Source organism: Hemiscyllium ocellatum, chromosome 2 (assembly GCF_020745735.1).
Source record: "Hemiscyllium ocellatum isolate sHemOce1 chromosome 2, sHemOce1.pat.X.cur, whole genome shotgun sequence".
Taxonomy (NCBI): Eukaryota; Metazoa; Chordata; class Chondrichthyes; order Orectolobiformes; family Hemiscylliidae; genus Hemiscyllium; species Hemiscyllium ocellatum.
Genome location: NC_083402.1, coordinates 19194640 through 19212024, shown reverse-complemented (window position 1 = coordinate 19212024; position 17385 = coordinate 19194640). Strand labels below are relative to the sequence as shown.

Sequence of the window (17385 nt, the reverse complement as noted above, 5' to 3'; positions counted from 1 at the left end):
CCTGACCCATACATCCCTGGACACTATGGGCAATTTAACATGGACAATCCACCTAACCCGTACATGCCTGGACACTATGGGTAATTTAGCATAGCCAATCCACTTAACCCGTACATGCCTGGACACTATGGGTAATTTAGCATGGCCAGTCCACCTAACCTGTACATCCCTGGACACTATGGGTAATTTAGAATGGCCAATCCACCTAACCTGTACATCCCTGGACACTATGGGTAATTTAATATAGTCAATCCACCTAACCCATATATTGCTGGACACTATAGGTAATTTAGCATAGCCAATCCACCTAACTAGTATATCCTCTAGACACTACGGGGTAATTAAGCATAAACAATCTACCTGACCCATACATCCCTGGACACTATGGGCAATTTAACATGGACAATCCACCTAACCCGTACATGCCTGGACACTATGGATAATTTAGCATAGCCAATCCACTTAACCCGTACATGCCTGGACACTATGGGTAATTTAGCATGGCCAGTCCACCTAACCTGTACATCCCTGGACACTATGGGTAATTTAGAATGGCCAATCCACCTAACCTGTACATCCCTGGACACTATGAGTAATTTAGCATGGCCAATCCACCTAACCCATATATTGCTGGACACCATAGGTAATTTAGGAGGAGAAAGTGAGGTCTGCAGATGCTGGAGATCAGAGCTGAAAATGTGTTGCTGAAAAAGTGCAGCAGGTCAGGCAGCATCCAGGGAACAGGAGATTCTACGTTTCAGGCATATGCCCGAAACGTCGAATCTCCTGTTCCCTGGATGCTGCCTGACCTGCTGTGCTTTTTCACCAACCATAGGTAATTTACCATGGTAAAAACAATGACTGCAGATGCTGGAAACCAGATTCTGGATTAGAGTGGTGCTGGAAAAGCACAGCAGTTTAGGCAGCATCCGAGGAGCAGGGAAATTGACGTTTCGGGCAAAAGCCCTAGGTCAGAGTGCTGAAGGGTGGAAAGGTAAATGAGAGGAGGGTTGGGGTGGGGAGAAAGTAGCATAGAGTATAATAGATAAGTGGGGGTGGGGGTTGGAATGAAGGTGATAGGTCAGGGAGAAGGGTGGGGGAGGGTAGCAAAGAGTACAATGGGTGAATGAGGGTGGGATGAAGGCGATAGGTCAGGGAGGAGGGTGGAATGGATAGGTGGAAAGTGGCTGAGCTCGAAGTTTGGAACTGGGATGAGGTGGGGGAAGGGGAAATGAGAAAACTGGTGAAGCCCACATTGATGCCCTGGGGTTGAAGTGTTCCGAGGCAGAAGATGAGGCGTTCTTCCTCCAGCCATCGGGTGGTAAGGGAGCGGTGATGAAGGCGGCCCAGGACCTCCATGTCCTCGGCTGAGTGGGATGGGGAGTTGAAATGTTGGGCAACAGGGCGGTGTGGTTGATTGGTGCAGGTGTCCCAAAGATGTTCCCTAAAGCACTCTGCTAGAGGCGTCCAGTCTCCCCAATGTAGAGGAGACCGCATCGGGAGCAACGGATACAGTAAATGATATTGGTGGATGTGCAGGTAAACTTTGATGCATGTGGAAGGCTCCTTTGGGGCCTTGGATGGAGGTGAGGGAGGATGTGTGGGCGCAGGTTTTGCAATTGCTGTGGTGGCAGGGAAGGTGCCAAGATGGGAGAGTCCGTTGTAGGGGGGCGGGGACCTGACCAGGTTAGTCATGGAGGGAATGGTCTTTGCGGAAGGCGGAAAGGGGTGGAGAGGAAATTATATCCCTGGTGGTGGGGTCCATTTGGAGTGGCGGAAATGTTGGCGGATGATTTGGTTTATGCAAAGGTTGGTAGGGTGGAAGGTGAGCACCAGAGGGATTCTATCCTTGTTATGGTTGGAAGGCTGGGGTCTGAGGGCTGGGGTCCGGGAATTGGACAAGATGCATTGGAGGGCATCTTTAACCACGTGGGAAGAGAAATTGGGGTCTCCAAAGAAGGAGGCTATCTGGTGTGTTCTGTGGTGGAACTGGTCCTCCTGGGAGCAGATACGGCGGAGGCGGAGGAATTGGGAATGGGGATGGCATTTTTGCAAGAGGTAAGGTGGGAAGAGGTGTAATCCAGGTGACAGTGGGAGTCGGTGGGTTTGTAAAAAATGTCAGTGTCAAGTCGGTCATCATTAATGGAGATGGAGAGGTCCAGGAAGGGGAGGGAGGTGTCAGAGATGGTCCAGGTAAATTTAAGGTCAGGGTGGAATGTGTTGGTGAAGTTGATGAAGTGCTCAACCTCCTCGTGGGAGCATGAGGTGCCGCCAATGCAGTCATCAATGTAGCGGAGGAAGAGGTAGGGAGTGGTGCCGGTGTAACTACAGAAGATGAACTGTTCTACGTAGCCAATAAAGAGACCGGCATAGCTGGGGCCCATATGGGTGCCCATGGCTACCCCTTTGGTCTGGAGGAAGTAGAAGGAATCGAAGGAGAAATTGTTCAGGGTGAGGACCAGTTCGGCCAAACGAATGAGCGTGTCGGTGGAAGGTTACTGTTGGAAACATCGGGAGGGGAAGAAAGGGAGGGCTTGGAGGCCTTGGTCATGGCAGATGGAGGTGTAGAGGGATTGGGGATATCCAGGGTGAAGATGAGGCATTGTGGGCCGGGGAAACGGAAGTCTTGGAGGAGATGGAGGGCATGGGTGGTGTCTTGAACATATGTGGGGAGTTGCTGGACGAGGGAGGATAGGACATTGTTGAGGTAGGTAGAGGTAAGTTCAGTGGGGCAGGAGCATGCTGAGACGATGGGTGGGCCAGGGTGGTCAGGCTTGTGGATCTTGGGAAGGAGGTAGAACCAGGCAGTGTGGGGTTCCCAGACAATGAGGTTGGAAGCTGTGCATGGGAGATCTGAGGTGATGAGGTTCTGTGTGGTATGGGAGATGATGGTTTGGTGATGGGGGGTGGGGTCATAGTTGAGGGGGCAGTAGGAGGGGGTGTCCTTGAGTTGGCATTGGGCTTCAGCGGTGTAGAGGTCAGTGCGCTAGACTACCACTGCACCCCCTTTATCTGCTGGCTTGGCGGTGAGGTCGGGATTGGAGCAGAGAAAGTGGAGGGCAGCATGTTGTGAGGGTGAGAGGTTGGAGTCGGGGAGGGGGGTAGACATGTTGAGGCGGTTAATGTCCCAGCAGCAGTTGGAAATGAAGAGGTTGAGGGCAGATAATAGGCAAGCACAGGGTTTGCAGGTGGATGGAGTGTGTTGGAGCGGGAGAAGGGGCACTCAGAAGGTGGGTGGAAGTCCTGATTGTGAAAGTAAGCTCGGACGGGTAGGTGGCAAAAGATGTTTTCGACGTCATGGCGTGTATTAAATTAATTGCTGTGTGGGTGGAGGGCGATAAAGGTGAGTCCTTTGCTGAGGACTGATTATGGTGACAGTGGGATCTGTGGGGGGCGGTCAGCAGAAGGCAGGTGAGTGGCGCTGGTGGGTGTAGAAGTGGTGGCAAACATGGCAGTGGGGGGGTAGAAGTCATTGAGCATGTGATATCAGCGATGATGGGAGGGGCGGAAGTGATGTCACGTGTGGAATTGTGAGGGGCGGACATGGCTGTGGAAGTGGCCATGAGGGAGCGGAAGTGACGTAATCAATCAGTGTGGGGATGATAGCTGCAGCAGCCTCATGGCTAATGGTGTCCGAGCAGTTCCAGAGTACCATGGTTTAGATTAGAGTGGTGCTAGAAAAGCACAGCAGTTCAGGCAGCATCCGAGGAGCAGTAAAATTGACGCTTCGGGCAAAAGCCTTTCATCAGGAATACAGGCAGAGTGCCTGAAGGGTGAAGAGATAAATGAGAGGAGGGTGGGGGTGGAGGTGGGGAGAAAGTAGCATAGAGTACAATAGGTGAGTGGGGGAGGGAATGAAGGTGATAGGTCAGGGAGGAGGGTGGAGTGGACAGGTGAAAAGGAAGATAGGCAGATAAGACAAGCCATGGGGACAGTACTGAGCTAGAAGTTTGGAACTCGGGTGAGGTGGGGAAAGGGGAAGTGAGGAAACTGGTGAAGTCCACATTGATGCCCTGGGGTTGAAGTTTTCCATGGTCGAAGATGAGGCGTTCTTCCTCCAGGTGTCAGGTGGTGAGGGAGCGGCGGTGAAGGAGGCCCAGGACCTCCATGTCCTCAGCTGAGTGGGAGAGGGAGTTGAAATGTTGGGCCACAGGGCAACGATTGGTGCAGGTGTCACAGAGATGTTCCCTAATCACTCTGCTAGGAGGCATCCAGTCTCCCCAGTGTAGAGGAGACTGCATCGGGAGCAATGATACAATAAATGGTATTGGTGGATATGCAGGTAAAACTTTGATGGATGTGGAAGGCTCCTTTAGGGCCTTGGATGGAGGTGAGAGAGAAGGTGTGGGCGCAGGTTTTGCAATTCCTGCGGTGGCAGGGGAAGGTGCCAAGAATGGAGGGTGGGTTGTAGGGGGTTGTGGACCCGACCAGGTAGCCATAGAGGGAACGGTCTTTGCGGAAGGCGGAAAGTGGTGGGGAGGGAAATATATCCCTGGTGGTGGGGTCCATTTGAAGGTGACGGAAATGTTAGTGGATGATTTAGTTTATGCGAAGGTTAGTAGGGTGGAAGGTCAGCACCAGGAGCGTTCTGTCCTTGTTACGGTTGGAGAGGTGGGGTCTGAGGGCGGAGGTGTGGAATGTGGACGAAATGCGTTGGAGAGTATTGTTAACCACGTGGGAATGGAAATTGCAGTCTCTAAAGAAGGTGTGTTCTGTGGTGGAACTGGTCCTCCTGGGAGCAGATACGGTGGAGGCGGAGGAATTGGGAACAGGGGATGGCATTTTTGCAGGAGGTAGGGTGGGAAGAGGTGTAAACCAGGTAGCTGTGGGAGTCAGTGGGTTTGTAAAAACTGTTGGTGTCAAGTCGGTCATCATTAATGGAGATGGAGAAGTGCAGGAAGGGGAGGGAGGTGTCAGAGATGGTCCAGGAAAATTTAAGATCAGGGTGGAATGTGTTGGTGAAGTTGATGAATTGCTCAACCTCCTCACGAGGAGCACGAGGTGGTGCCAATGCAGTCAACATTAGCGGTGGAAGAGGTGGGCTGTGGTGCCGGTGTAATAATGGAAGATCGACTGTTCTACGTAGCCAACAAAGAGACAGGCATAGCTGGGGCCCGTATGGGTGCCCATGGCTGCCCCTTTAGTCTGGAGGAAGTGGGAGGATTCAAAGGAGAAATTGTTAAGGGTGAGGACCAGTTTGGCCAAACGAATGAGAGTGTAAGGGTACTGTTGGGGACATCGGGAGAGGAAAAAATGGAGGGCTTGGAGGCCCTGGTCATGATGGATGGAGGTGTAGAAGGATTGAATATCCATGGTGAAGATGAGGCGTTGGGGACCAGGGAAACGGAAGTCTTGGAGGAGATGGAGGGCATAGGTGGTGTCTCGAATGTATGTGGGGAGTTCCTGGACTAAGGGGGATAGGACAGTGTCAAGGTAGGTAGAGATGAATTCAGTGGGGCAGGAGCATGCTGAGACAATGGGTTGGCCAGGGTGGTCAGGCTTGTGGATCTTGGGAAAGAGGTAGAACCGGGCAGCTCAGCACCGTCCCCATGACTTGTCTTACCTGCCTATCTTCCTTCCACTTATCCACTCCACCCTCCTCCCTGACTATCACCTTCATCCCCTCTCCCACTCACCTATTGTACTCTATGCTACTTTCTCCCCACCACCACCCTCCTCTCATTTATCTCTTCACCCTTCAGGCACACTGTCTGTATTCCTAATGAAGGGATTTTGCCTGCAGCGCCGATTTTACTGCTCATCGGATGCTGCTGTTTTTCCAACACCACTCTAATCTAGATTACTTACAGTGTGGAAACAGGCCCTTTGGCCCAACAAGTCCACACCAACCCGCCGAAATGCAACCCACCCAAACCCTTACATTTACCCCTTATCTAACACTACAGGCAATTTAGCATGGCCAATTCACCTGACCTGCACATCTTTGGACTGTGGGAGGAAACCGGAGTACCCGGAGGAAACCCACGCAGACACGGGGAGAATGTGCAAACTCCACACAGTCTGTAGCCTGAGTCAGGAACTGAACCCGGGTCTCTGGCGCTGTGAGGCAGCAGTGCTAACTACTGTGCCACCGTGCTGCCCCTCTGGTTTCTAAACTCTGGTTTCCAGCATCTGCAGTCATTGTTTTCACCTCATTGTTTTTGCCTAGTTCCAGAGTACCATGGCCAACCCACCTAACCTGTTCATCCCTGGACACCATGGAATAATTTAGCATGGCCAATCCACCTAACCTGTACATCCCTGGATACTATGGGGTAATTTAGCGTGACCAATCCACATAACCTATAGACCTTTGGACTGTGGGAGGAAACCCACACATAAACAGGGAGAATGTACAAACTCCACACAGTGATCCAAGGCTGGAATTAAACCCAGGTGCCTGGCACTGTGAGGTAGCAGGGCTAACCACTTAGTCACCAGCATCCCATTCTCACCAAGTCCCCTCTCAAACTTCTCCAGCTGTTAATCACTACTGAGCAAAACAGACCCAGAAGCAAACTCCAATAAAACTTAGGGACTGGTGCAGATTAGACCGACTTGCCTTGTGTCCTTCAGAACAGAGTGCTAGGCGATGGGCAGGAAAGAGTTAAAACTTTCCTGCCTTGTAGTTTGTCCATCTGCCCCCTCCCTAAATTAATCCATACTGTCAAGTCTCTTTCACACCTTAGGTAAACATTGCCTAACAAGTCATAAAGTGTAAAATGAAATGTGTACAACAGCAACTGACTCTCACAGTACATAAAGTATTCATTCTGTGCTGAATGCCAGCATTCTGTCTGAGAATCAATCCTCATGCATTTGGGGGAATCAGTCATTATTATGCAGTAGTGTTAGTGGAATATTTATTACACCAGTATTGTCTCATCTCAAAGGCACTGCAGTGGAAAATAGCAAAAATATAAAAGTCACTATCAAACCTAAGGCTTGGACAAATTTAGCTTTTGGTTTGAGCTCGTATATTTACTTCCTTGCACATTGTTTCTGCTTTGGGAGCAGCAATTCTTGGTTGAGACAGGGTTTCACATAGCTGCTTTCAAGTGTTGAATCCATGAAGCCTTCAGTCATATCCAAGACTGTGTTGGCAAGCAATTTTACTGCAAGTGACAGTCCCAAGCAGAGGCTGACCTTGTCCTTGCCCAGCATCAGCACAGACCACAGGGTCTCTGGGTAACAATACAAAACGGAAGTCTGACCGATTTTCCTTCCATTGTACTGCAGACATTGATAAGAATTGGAGCTGCCAGCTAAGGCCACCCCTATAAGGGCCCTCTTGTGGTGCAATGATACTGTCCTTACCTTAGATGAGAAGACCTGGGTTCAAGCCCCACTTGTTCTGGTGGTGTGTAATGATATCTCTGAGTAGTTTGATTATGAGAAAAAAGGCAAAAACTGTTGTCAAAATAATGTAGACTGACAGTGGGTACATTAAAAATCCAGTGCACTTTGGCATCAGCTCCACTACAGCGAGCATTCACCATCCAAAGACCCAGTAAAGTGGGATTTGAATACAGTAAATGCAAACTGCTGCTTTCGAATTTGTATGAAGTTTTTCATGTCCTTAAGAAATCCCCAGGTGGAAATGGGAAAGCATGGTACCTGTTTTCTCACGTGTTAAATAGACATGGTGCCAATGTAATTTAGCTGTGATATCGCATGTGCCCATTTTATTAGAGCTTCCAGGCCATTGGCAGTTTTCCGCAGGTCTTGTTGGGAGTATTCCAGGCCATTGCTTAACTTTAGTGTGGGGGTATCTTCCTGAAGACCATTAGGGGCCCTCATCATTGCTTTGAGAACCCCCTCCCAGGATCAACTTCTGAAGAATAAGGGGGGAACCGGTTGCTGTGGGCAGTTGTTCCAACTGGGCATTTTCTTCAGCAACTCCTGGAGAGATATTTTTATTGAATCCAATTTTTTTGCAAATGAAGTGAAATGTTAAGGAAGAGCAGGAATATTCATCCCTAGTTTTTTCATTCTCTATCTACTGCCACCCACCAACTTAAATTGATTCACATTTATCACCATTAGACCCTATTACTCCAATGTTGCTCACAGGATTTACTTTAAGACCACTGCTAGGAGAAAGTGAGGGCTGCAGATGCTGGAGAGTCAGAATCGTAAAATTTTATGACACTGGAAAAGCACAACAGGTCAGGCAGCATCAAAGGAGCAGGACAATCGATGTTTCATGCAGAAACCCTTCATCAGGAATGTGGAGGGGGAAGGGGGCTGAAATATAAATAGCAGGGTGGGGGTAGGGGTAGGGAGAAGGTAGCTGGGAAGGCAATAGGTAGATGCAGGTGGGGGGGTAATAATGATGGGTCGGTGGGGAGGGTGGAGCAAATAGGTGGGAATGAAAATGGATAGGTAGGACAGGTCAAGAGGGCATTGTGGAGTTGGAAGGTTGGATCTTGGATGACGTGGCGGGAGGAGAGATTTGGAAATTGGTGAAGTTGATGTTGATGCTGTGTGGTTAGAGGGTCCCAAGACGGAAGATGAGGTGTTATTCCTCCAGTTGTCAGGTGTCTAGGATTTGGCGGTGGAAAAGGTCCATGACTTGCATGTGGGGTGGAAGGGACAGTCAAAGTGGTCAGCCCCAGGGTAGTGGGGTTGTTTGGTGTGTGTCTCCCAGAGATGTGCCCTGAAAAGTTTCCCAAGTTAGTGACCTGTCTTCCCAATGTAGAGGAGACCACATCGAGAGCAACGGACACAATAGATGAGGTGGGTGGACGTGCAGGAAAATCTCTGCTGGACGTGAAAAGATCCTTTGGGGCCTTGGATGGAGGTGACAGGGGAGGGGTGGGTGGAGCCTGCGCTGTATCTGGTCCCAGGAGGAGCAATTCCACTTCAGCACATCCCAGATGGCCTCCTATTTCAAGGACCGCAATTTCCCCTCCCACATGATCAACATTGCCCTCTAGCACATCTCCTCCACCTGGAGATCACTCCAACACTGTTAGTGTCATTCTCCATTGCAAAAGAACCCACACTGTTAGTGTGATTCTATATCATAAAGCAACCATCCAAGCAGCTGAGCCAACCAATCACCAGAAATTAAATTGTAGGGTGCCAATACCATCGGGCAGCACATTTGGTGTATTGATTTGGTTATTACTTCCTTTTGCAGAACATGGCCCTTGGTGATATTCCTTCCCTAAAGGATATTAGTGAACCAAGTGTGTTTTTACAACTATCAACAATGGTTTTGAGGTCATCATTAGATTTCTGATTCCATATGTCTTTAAATTTTAAATTCCGATATCTGCCATGTTGGGATTCAATCATCACCAGGGTCTAGGGATTACTAGCTGAAAATATGTTGCTGGAAAAGCACAGCAGGTCAGGCAGCATCCAAAGAGCAGGAGAATCGACGTTTCGGGCATGAGCCCTTCTTCAGGAATCATTTCCTGTGTTCTTCCAGCAACACACTTTCAGCTCTGATCTCCAGCATCTGCAGTCCTCACTTTCTCCTCTAGGGAAAACTAGTCCAGTATCAAACCCACTACATTATCACTTCCCAGGCCTTCGCAATGCACAATAATTTAATTTGATTTGTTATTGTCACATACAAAGATATAGTGAAAAATGTTGTTTTGCATGCCAACCATAAAAATCATACCTTACATAAATACATCAGAGTAATAGAACAGCATACAGAATATTGTGTTATAGCTACAGAGAAAGATCAACTCTAGTATATGAGAAATCTGATCTTAAGTTTAAAAACAGAGGGAAAGAAATCTGTTAGTACGTGTTTTCAAACTTCTGTATCTTCTGCCCGGTTGAAGAGGTTGGAAGAGAGTACAGCCAAGGTGGAAGGGGTCTTTCATTAGAGTTCGAGCTGAATTTGGCCACACAGCCATGAGCATATAATGAGTATAATAAAGGGCTGAGTACACAACAATGTGGTTCAGCAGTGTTGAAGACTCATGGGGGAGGTGTTGTCTCTCCTGTCCTTACTGATTGTAGTCTATGGGTCAGAAAGTCGAGGATCCAGTTACAAAGTGGGGAGCAAAGTCCTAGGTCTCCAAGTTTGGAGTTGAGTTTAGTGGGATTCATTGTGTTGACGGCTAAAGTCAATAAATAGGAGTCTGATGTAGGTGTCCTTGTAATCTAGATGTTCCAGGGATAAGTGTCTCAGGAGCTGGATGGCATCTGTCATGGACCTGTCGTGACAGGTGAATTGTCGTGGATCAATGCAATCTGGGTGAAATAACTCCACACAGAGGCTGGTATCCCATCACTAGGCCACCCTTAATTTACACATGCATGATACTTAATACTGGTTTGGTTTCCTCAGAGCCAGCTCACAGCGTGAACAGAACTTCTGATACTCCTGCTTATATCTGTCAGCCACGGCTCCCTGATTGGACCAGATTAACAGCCCCAGTTAGGGAGCTCATAATTTATGAGGCCTACCTGGCTGACCTCATTACAATCACTACACTGGGAGGCTGGAGTTGATGGGAGCCATTACTAACCTCTTGAAGCACTTCATAATGATGGATGCCAGAGCCACTGGGCAATAGTCATTAAGGCACGCTGCTTGATTTTTCTTCGGCATTGGGATGATAGTGTTCTCTTTGAAGCATTCAACCCCATTCTCCTGCTTTCTCCCTGTAACCCTAGACCCCCTTGACAATCAAAAACCTCCCTATCTCCATCTTAAATATACCCAATGACCTGGTCCCCACAGCCTTCTGTAGCAGTGAAGCTGGTGTTGCGGGTAAGGATTTTGGAGGGAATAGGGTGAGAGGAGAGAGAATTTGAGGGAGAAGAGTGAGGTGGGCAGATCATGGGGAGATAGAGGCTAAAGCAGAACACAGTGAGAGGAAGGATGATGGGCTCGCAGGGAAGTACAATGGTATTTGTGAGAAGGTGCAGTGTCTGAGAGATTGAGAAGGTGACTGGAGGGGGGGATGTTTTGAGAAGAAGGGGACAGTTATGGGGAGACAAGGGTATTTTTGTGAGAAGAGAATGTTTTGGGGAGAGGGCATCAGATGGTGATGGTGACAGGGGGTTCATGATGGAGTGTTAAGGAGAAAGGAGCATGATAGCATAGTTATTTTCCACTGCAGCTTCTCAATGCAGGATTTGTTGCCCTGCAAACTTGTCAGTGCTGTGCCAAAGCACCTCAGCTTGTCCCTGCAGCAACGAGTTCCCAGCTTTTTGCTAGCGGATTATTCAGTTATTCATGAGTGTCGACATGGTGATATTTTGTTGACCTATCAGTAGATCAGGCAGCATCCAAGGAGCAGGAGAATCGACGTTTTGGGCATGAGCCCTTCTTCAAGAATGAGGAACACTGCAGCTTTCCAGCAACACATTTTCAGCTCTGATCTCCAGCATCTGCAGTCCTCACTTTCTCCTGACATATCAGTAGCCCTATCCCTCACCAGTAAGGAGAAACACCATTGATGTTCAACAACAGCAAGACACAGTAACAACTGCTACGTTATGCTGCTTGACACTCACAGGATTGATCAGCCTGTGGTCTCATACCAGCAGAACAAGTGAAGTCTATAGATGAAGCATCTAATTGGCCAACATTTCAGTGACATGTTCAGATTCCGAGATGCATTTCGGCAATGGGTGAGGCTGAAGAAAGCAATTGCTAAATCTTGCAGTTCTCCAATTTTATTCAGTTGTGACATTCTAAATGGTCAGAAGGAAACAGAACACCCATATCTCCAGATCTTCGACGATTTTTTTTCACAGAAACTGGGCTTGTGTTTTTTGCGAGTTTATTTGCTGAGGTGCATAGATTAAGTCTTTGCAAATAGAAAGTGGTTTCACACATTCTGGGCTGCTCAGTCTGAAGCTGAGGATCATTCTCTGCAGAGCATAGTATTGACAAAGAAGAACTGCCAGAGCTAGAAAGAGTTTCTTGGTGACATTACTCTCAATCACATCTCTATCTTTAATGGCTCACTTGACCAGAATAGGTACCCATGAATGAAAAGTATCACCATCAACTTCAATCTACATTCACCTGGTTTGTTGTATACAGAGGCATAGGACACCATCCTGTCCCAGCTAATATTGTCTAAGACCTTCAACTGGTACACTTTGTAGTCCTGCTTAAGAGGATTAGTTCAGCAAATGCTTCTAGTTCAGCCATGAATGCAATATAACAAATGGTACTCTCCTCAAGGTGAACACACAATTGTGCCCATCACTGTATGATTGGGGCGTAGATAGGTTGGCACAGACTTGATGGTCCAAAGGGTCTTTTCTGTGCTGTACGACTTTATAGACTCTATGGCCATTGAATCTACAGCAGGATCTCTCAGACTGAAGCCATCCTGTCACCATCCCTTGCCTTGAGATGTGCATTTCTATCAGGAATATGAGTCAGGCTGACAGTCTTGTTGACTGTCCAATTGTAAGCGGTGTTGGAGGGTGGGGTGCATATGCAGTGGGACTGCACTGCATACATGTACAAATTAATGAAGGTGTCAGAACAGGTGGATAGAGCAGTTAATAAAGTATACACTTCTCTGGGCTTTATTAACAGATGCAGGGAGTACAAGAGACTATAAAGATACCTTTTATACCCAATGCAGAAGGATTTACAAGAATGGTTTCAGAGATGTGAACCTGGAATTTATTCTTGGAACTGTTCCATCCCTTCAACTTCATTCTAAATTATAGAGCAATTGTAAGTGAAGCTTCATCATTACCCTGGAGTAAGCCAATTCCATCCATGAGTAATTTCTAAACAACTCCTATGACCACTGCTTTTCCTTTTCGGCAGCAGGTGGAGTGGAAGGAGCAACAGCGAGGACCAGAGGCCCGACAGGAAGGTAAACTTAAAATATATAAAAACTTACCTCGTGTATAGGTGGAGCAGACACTGAGCAGGTGTGGACATGGGACTGCTGGGTAAGTGAGGCTTTGCATTTGGGCTACTCGGGCAGCGTCTCTCACTCATCCTCCTCCTCTAACCAAAACAAAGGTTCTGTGTGCCTGATTGGGAAGGTGACTAGTTCCTCTTTTTCAGTTTTTCAGTAATCTCCTTGGGAATTTAGAATAATGAGAATGGCGGTTAGGGCAGTTGAATGTTCCTCCTGCAGAATGTGGAAAGTAAGGATCACCACTCGTGTCCATGCTGACTGCATCTGTGAGAATTGCACCCAACTCTAGCTCCTCGAAAACCACGTTAGGAAGCTGAAGCTGGAGCTGGATAAACTTCGGATCTTTCGGGAGGAGGAGGCGTTTTTGAGAAGAGTTACAGGGAGGTAGTCACACCTCAGGTAAAAGAAGAAGATAGATGGACTACTGTCAGGGGACAGAAAGGGAACCAGCAGGCAGTGCCGGAATATCCTGTGGTGGTTCCCCTCAACAACACGAATACTGTTTTGGATACTGTTGGGGTGACAACTTACCAGGGGTAAGCAACGGGGCAAAGGTATTTGGCAGAGTCTGCCCCTGTTGCTCAGAAGGGAAGGGGGGAGAGGAGCAGAGCATTAGTCATTGAGGACTCCATAGTTAGGGGAATAGATAGGACATTCTGTGGGAACAAGAGAGACTCACGGTTGGTGTGTTGCCTCCCAGATGCCAGGGTTCGTGATGTGTCTGATTATTTTTTTCAGTATCCTTGAGGGGGAAGGGGAGCAGCCCCAAGTCATGGTCCACATAGGCACCAATGACATAGGTAAGAAGAGAGATATGGATTTAAGGCAGAAATTCAGGGAACTAGGGTGGAAGCTTAGTGCTAGAACAAACAGAATTGTTATCTCTGGTTTGCTGCCCATGTCATGTGCTAGCAAGGCGAGGAATAGGGAAAGAGAGGAGTTGAACACGTGGCTACATGGAGGTGCAGGAGAGAGGGTTTCAGATAATTGGGGCTTATTCCAAGGTAGGGGGGACCCTTACAAACAAGACAGCCTTCACCTGAACCAGTAGGGTACCAATATTCTGGGGAAGAAATTAACTAATGCTCTTTGGGTGGGCTTAAATTAACTCAGCAGGGGGATGGGAACCTAAATCGCAGTTTGAGTATACAGGAGGTTGAGAGTAGTGAGGTCAGAAATAAGGTTTCAGGGCCGCAAGAAGACACTGGCAAACAAGAAATTGGTTTGAAGTGTGTTTACTTCAGTGCCAGGAGCATCCAGAATAAGTTGGGTGAACTTGCAGCATGGGTTGGTACCTGGGATTTTGATGTTGTGGCCATTTCAGAGACATTGATAGAGCAGGGATAGGAATGGTTATTGCAAGTTCCGGGATTTGGATGTTTCAGTAAGAACAGAGAAAATGGTGAAAGGTAGGGTGGGGCATGGCATTGTTAGTCAAGGTCAGAGTTACGGTTGCAGAAAGTATGGGCTGAGATTACAAACAGGGAAGGAGAGCTTCTATAGGCCTCCAAATAGTTCCAGAGATGTAGAGGATAGGATAGCAAACATGATCCTCGATAGGAGCAAGAGTGTCAGGGTAGTTGTTATTGGGATCTTTAACTTTCCAAATATTGACTGGAAATACTATAGTTCGAGTACTTCAGATGGTTCGGTTTTTATCCAATGTGTGCAGGAGGGTTTCTCATCACAGTACGTAGGCCAACAAAGGGCAAGACCACATTAGATTTGGAAGTGGGTAATGAACCCAGCCAGGCGTTAGATTTGGAGGCAGATGAGCACTTTGGTGACAGTGACTACAATTCGGTTCTGCTTAGTGATGGAAAGGAATAGGTATACACTGCAGGGCAAGAGTTCTAGCTGATGGAAAGGCAATTATGATGCAATCAGGTGAGATTTAGGATGCATAGGATGGGGAAGGAAGCTGAAGGGGATGGGCACAATTGAAATGTGGAGCTTTTTCAAGGAACAGCGTCTGTGGGCTATCAGGTAGCGAGGAAGTTGTTGAGCACGGGAGCTGTGGTTTACTAAGGAAGTTGAATTTCTTTTCAAGAGGAAGAAGAAGGTTTACGTTAGGATGAGATGTGATGGCTCAGTTAGGGCGCTTGAGAGTTACAAGTTAGCCAGGAAAGACCTAAAGAGAGAGCTCAGAAGGGGTGGGGAGGGGACATGAGAAGTCATTGGCAGATAGGATCAAGGAAAACCCTAAGGCTTTTTATAGGTTTATAAGGAATAAAAGAATTACTAGATTAAGATTAAGGCCAGAGTTGAAAATGTGTTGCTGGAAAAGCGCAGCAGGTCAGGCAGCATCCAAGGAACAGGAGAACTCCTCGAAGGAACAGGAGAACAGGCGAACAGGAACTCCTCTAAGATTAAGGCCAATCGAGGATAGTAGTGGGAGGTTGTGTGTGGAGTCAGAGGAATAAGGGAAGCACTAAGTGAATACTTTTTGTCACTGCTCACACTAGAAAAGGACAATGTTGTTGAGGAGAATACTGAGATACAGGCTACTAGATTACATGAGATTGAGGTTCACAAGGAGGGCAATTCTGGAAAGTGTTAAATTAGATAATTCCCTAGGCTGGATGCAATATATCCTAAGATTTTCTGGGAAGCTAGGGAGGAGATTACCGAGCCTCTGACTCTGATCTTTATGTTGTCATTGTCCACAGGAATAGTGCCAGAAGACTGGAGGATAGCAAATGTTGTTTCCTTGCTCAAGAAAGGGAGTAGAGACAACCCTGGCAATTATAGACCAGTGAGCCTTACTTCGGTTGTGGGTAAATTGTTGGAAAGGATTATAAGAGTTAGGATTTATAATCATCTAGAAAGGAATAAGTTGATTAGGAATTATCAACACAGTTTTGTGAAGGGTAGGTCATGCCTCACAAACCTTATTGAGTTATTTGAGAAGGTGACCAAACAGATGGATGAGGATAAAGCAGTTGATGTGGTGTATATGGACTTCAGTAAGGCATTTGATAAGGTTCCCCACGGTAAGCTATTGGACAAAGTATGGAGGCATGTGATTGAGGGTGACTTAGCAATTTGTATCAGAAATTGGCTAGCTGAAAGAAGACAGAGGGTGGTGGTTGATGGGAAATATTCATCCTGGAATTCAGTTATGACTGGTGTACTGCAAGGATCATTTTTGGGGCCACTGCTGTTTGTCATTTTTATAAATGTCCTGGATGAGGGCATTGAAGGATGGGTTAGTAAATTTGCAGATGACACTATGGTAGATACACTTGTGGATCATGCGGAAGGATTTTTTAGGTTACATAGGGACATAGATAAGCTGCAGAGCTGGGCTGAGAGGTGGCAAAGGAGTTTAATGCGGAAATGTGTGAAGTGGTAACAGGAATGCAGAGTACTGGGTAAATGGTAAGATTCTTGGTAGTGTAGATGAGCAGAGGGATCTCCATGTCCTAGTACATAGATCCTTGAAAGTTGACACCCAGGTTGATCAGGTTGTTAAGAAGGCATACAGTGAGTTAGCTTCTATTGGTAGAGGGATTGAGTTTCGGAACCATATGTCATGTTGAAGCTGTACAAAACTCTGGTTCGGCCACACTATTGCATACAGTTCTAGTCACCACATTATAGGGAGGATGTGGAATCTTTGGAAAGGATTCAGAGGAGATTTATTAGGATGTTTCCTGGTACTGAAGAAAGGTCTTCCAAGGAAAGACTGAGGGACTTAAGGCTATATTCATTAGCAAGAAGAAGGTTGAGAGATGACTTAATTGAGACATATAAGATAATCAGATAGGATGGACAGTGAGAGCCTATTTCCTCAGATGGCAATGGCCAGCACGGGGGGACATAGCTTTAAATTGAGATGAATAGATATAGGACAGATATCAGAGGTAGTTTTTTTTACTCAGAGTAGTAGGGGTGTGGAACGCCCTGTCTGCAACAATAGTAGACTCGCCAACTTTAAAGACATTTAAATGGTCATTGGATAGGCATATGGACGAGAATGGAATACTGGAGAATAAATGGGCTTTAGATTGGCTTCACAGGTCGGCACAGCATCGAGGGCCAAGGGGCCTTTACTGTGGTGTAATGTTCTATGTTCAATGTTCAAAGTGTTTGATTAGCTCCTGATCCCTTAATATAGTTGTGAGCTTAACTGCAACATTTGAGAAACCGTGGTTATCTTCCATCGACTTCCCTCTCTAACTTCTTCATTGTCTCTTCATGTTCAAACTGCTTTGACAGCAACTAAATGTGAATTTATTCAAATATCTCACCACTCAGAATACATTGTCTGTCTTGTATTTCAACCAAGTGTAATTGCTGTGTTAGTATTTTAATTTTCTTAGCTCTTGTCGCAAGGATATTACTCCAGTTGTTATGGGGGATTTCAATATGCAGGTAGACTGGGAGAATCAGGATGGTACTGAACTCCAAGAAAGGGAGTTTGTGGAGTGCCTCCAAGATGGATTCTTAGAACAGCTGGTGCTGGAGCCTACCAGGGAGAAAGCAATTCTGGATCTGGTGTTGTGCA

General features: G+C 47.1%; 1 protein-coding gene and 1 long non-coding RNA gene across 2 annotated transcripts in view; one reads left to right on the top strand and one right to left on the bottom strand.

Annotated features, from left to right (window-relative positions):
* Window positions 1–17385, bottom strand: part of LOC132826795 (uncharacterized) — a 43961-nt gene that overhangs the window by 20615 nt on the left and 5961 nt on the right. The gene's annotated exons all lie outside the window — the stretch shown is intronic.
* The window catches only part of LOC132826787 (15-hydroxyprostaglandin dehydrogenase [NAD(+)]-like), a 98564-nt gene continuing 93964 nt past the window's right edge, over window positions 12786–17385 (top strand). Inside the window, exon 1 of the mRNA XM_060843016.1 lies at window positions 12786–12824. The gene's annotated coding sequence lies outside the window, so the exon portion shown is untranslated. The remainder of the gene's footprint in view (window positions 12825–17385) is intronic.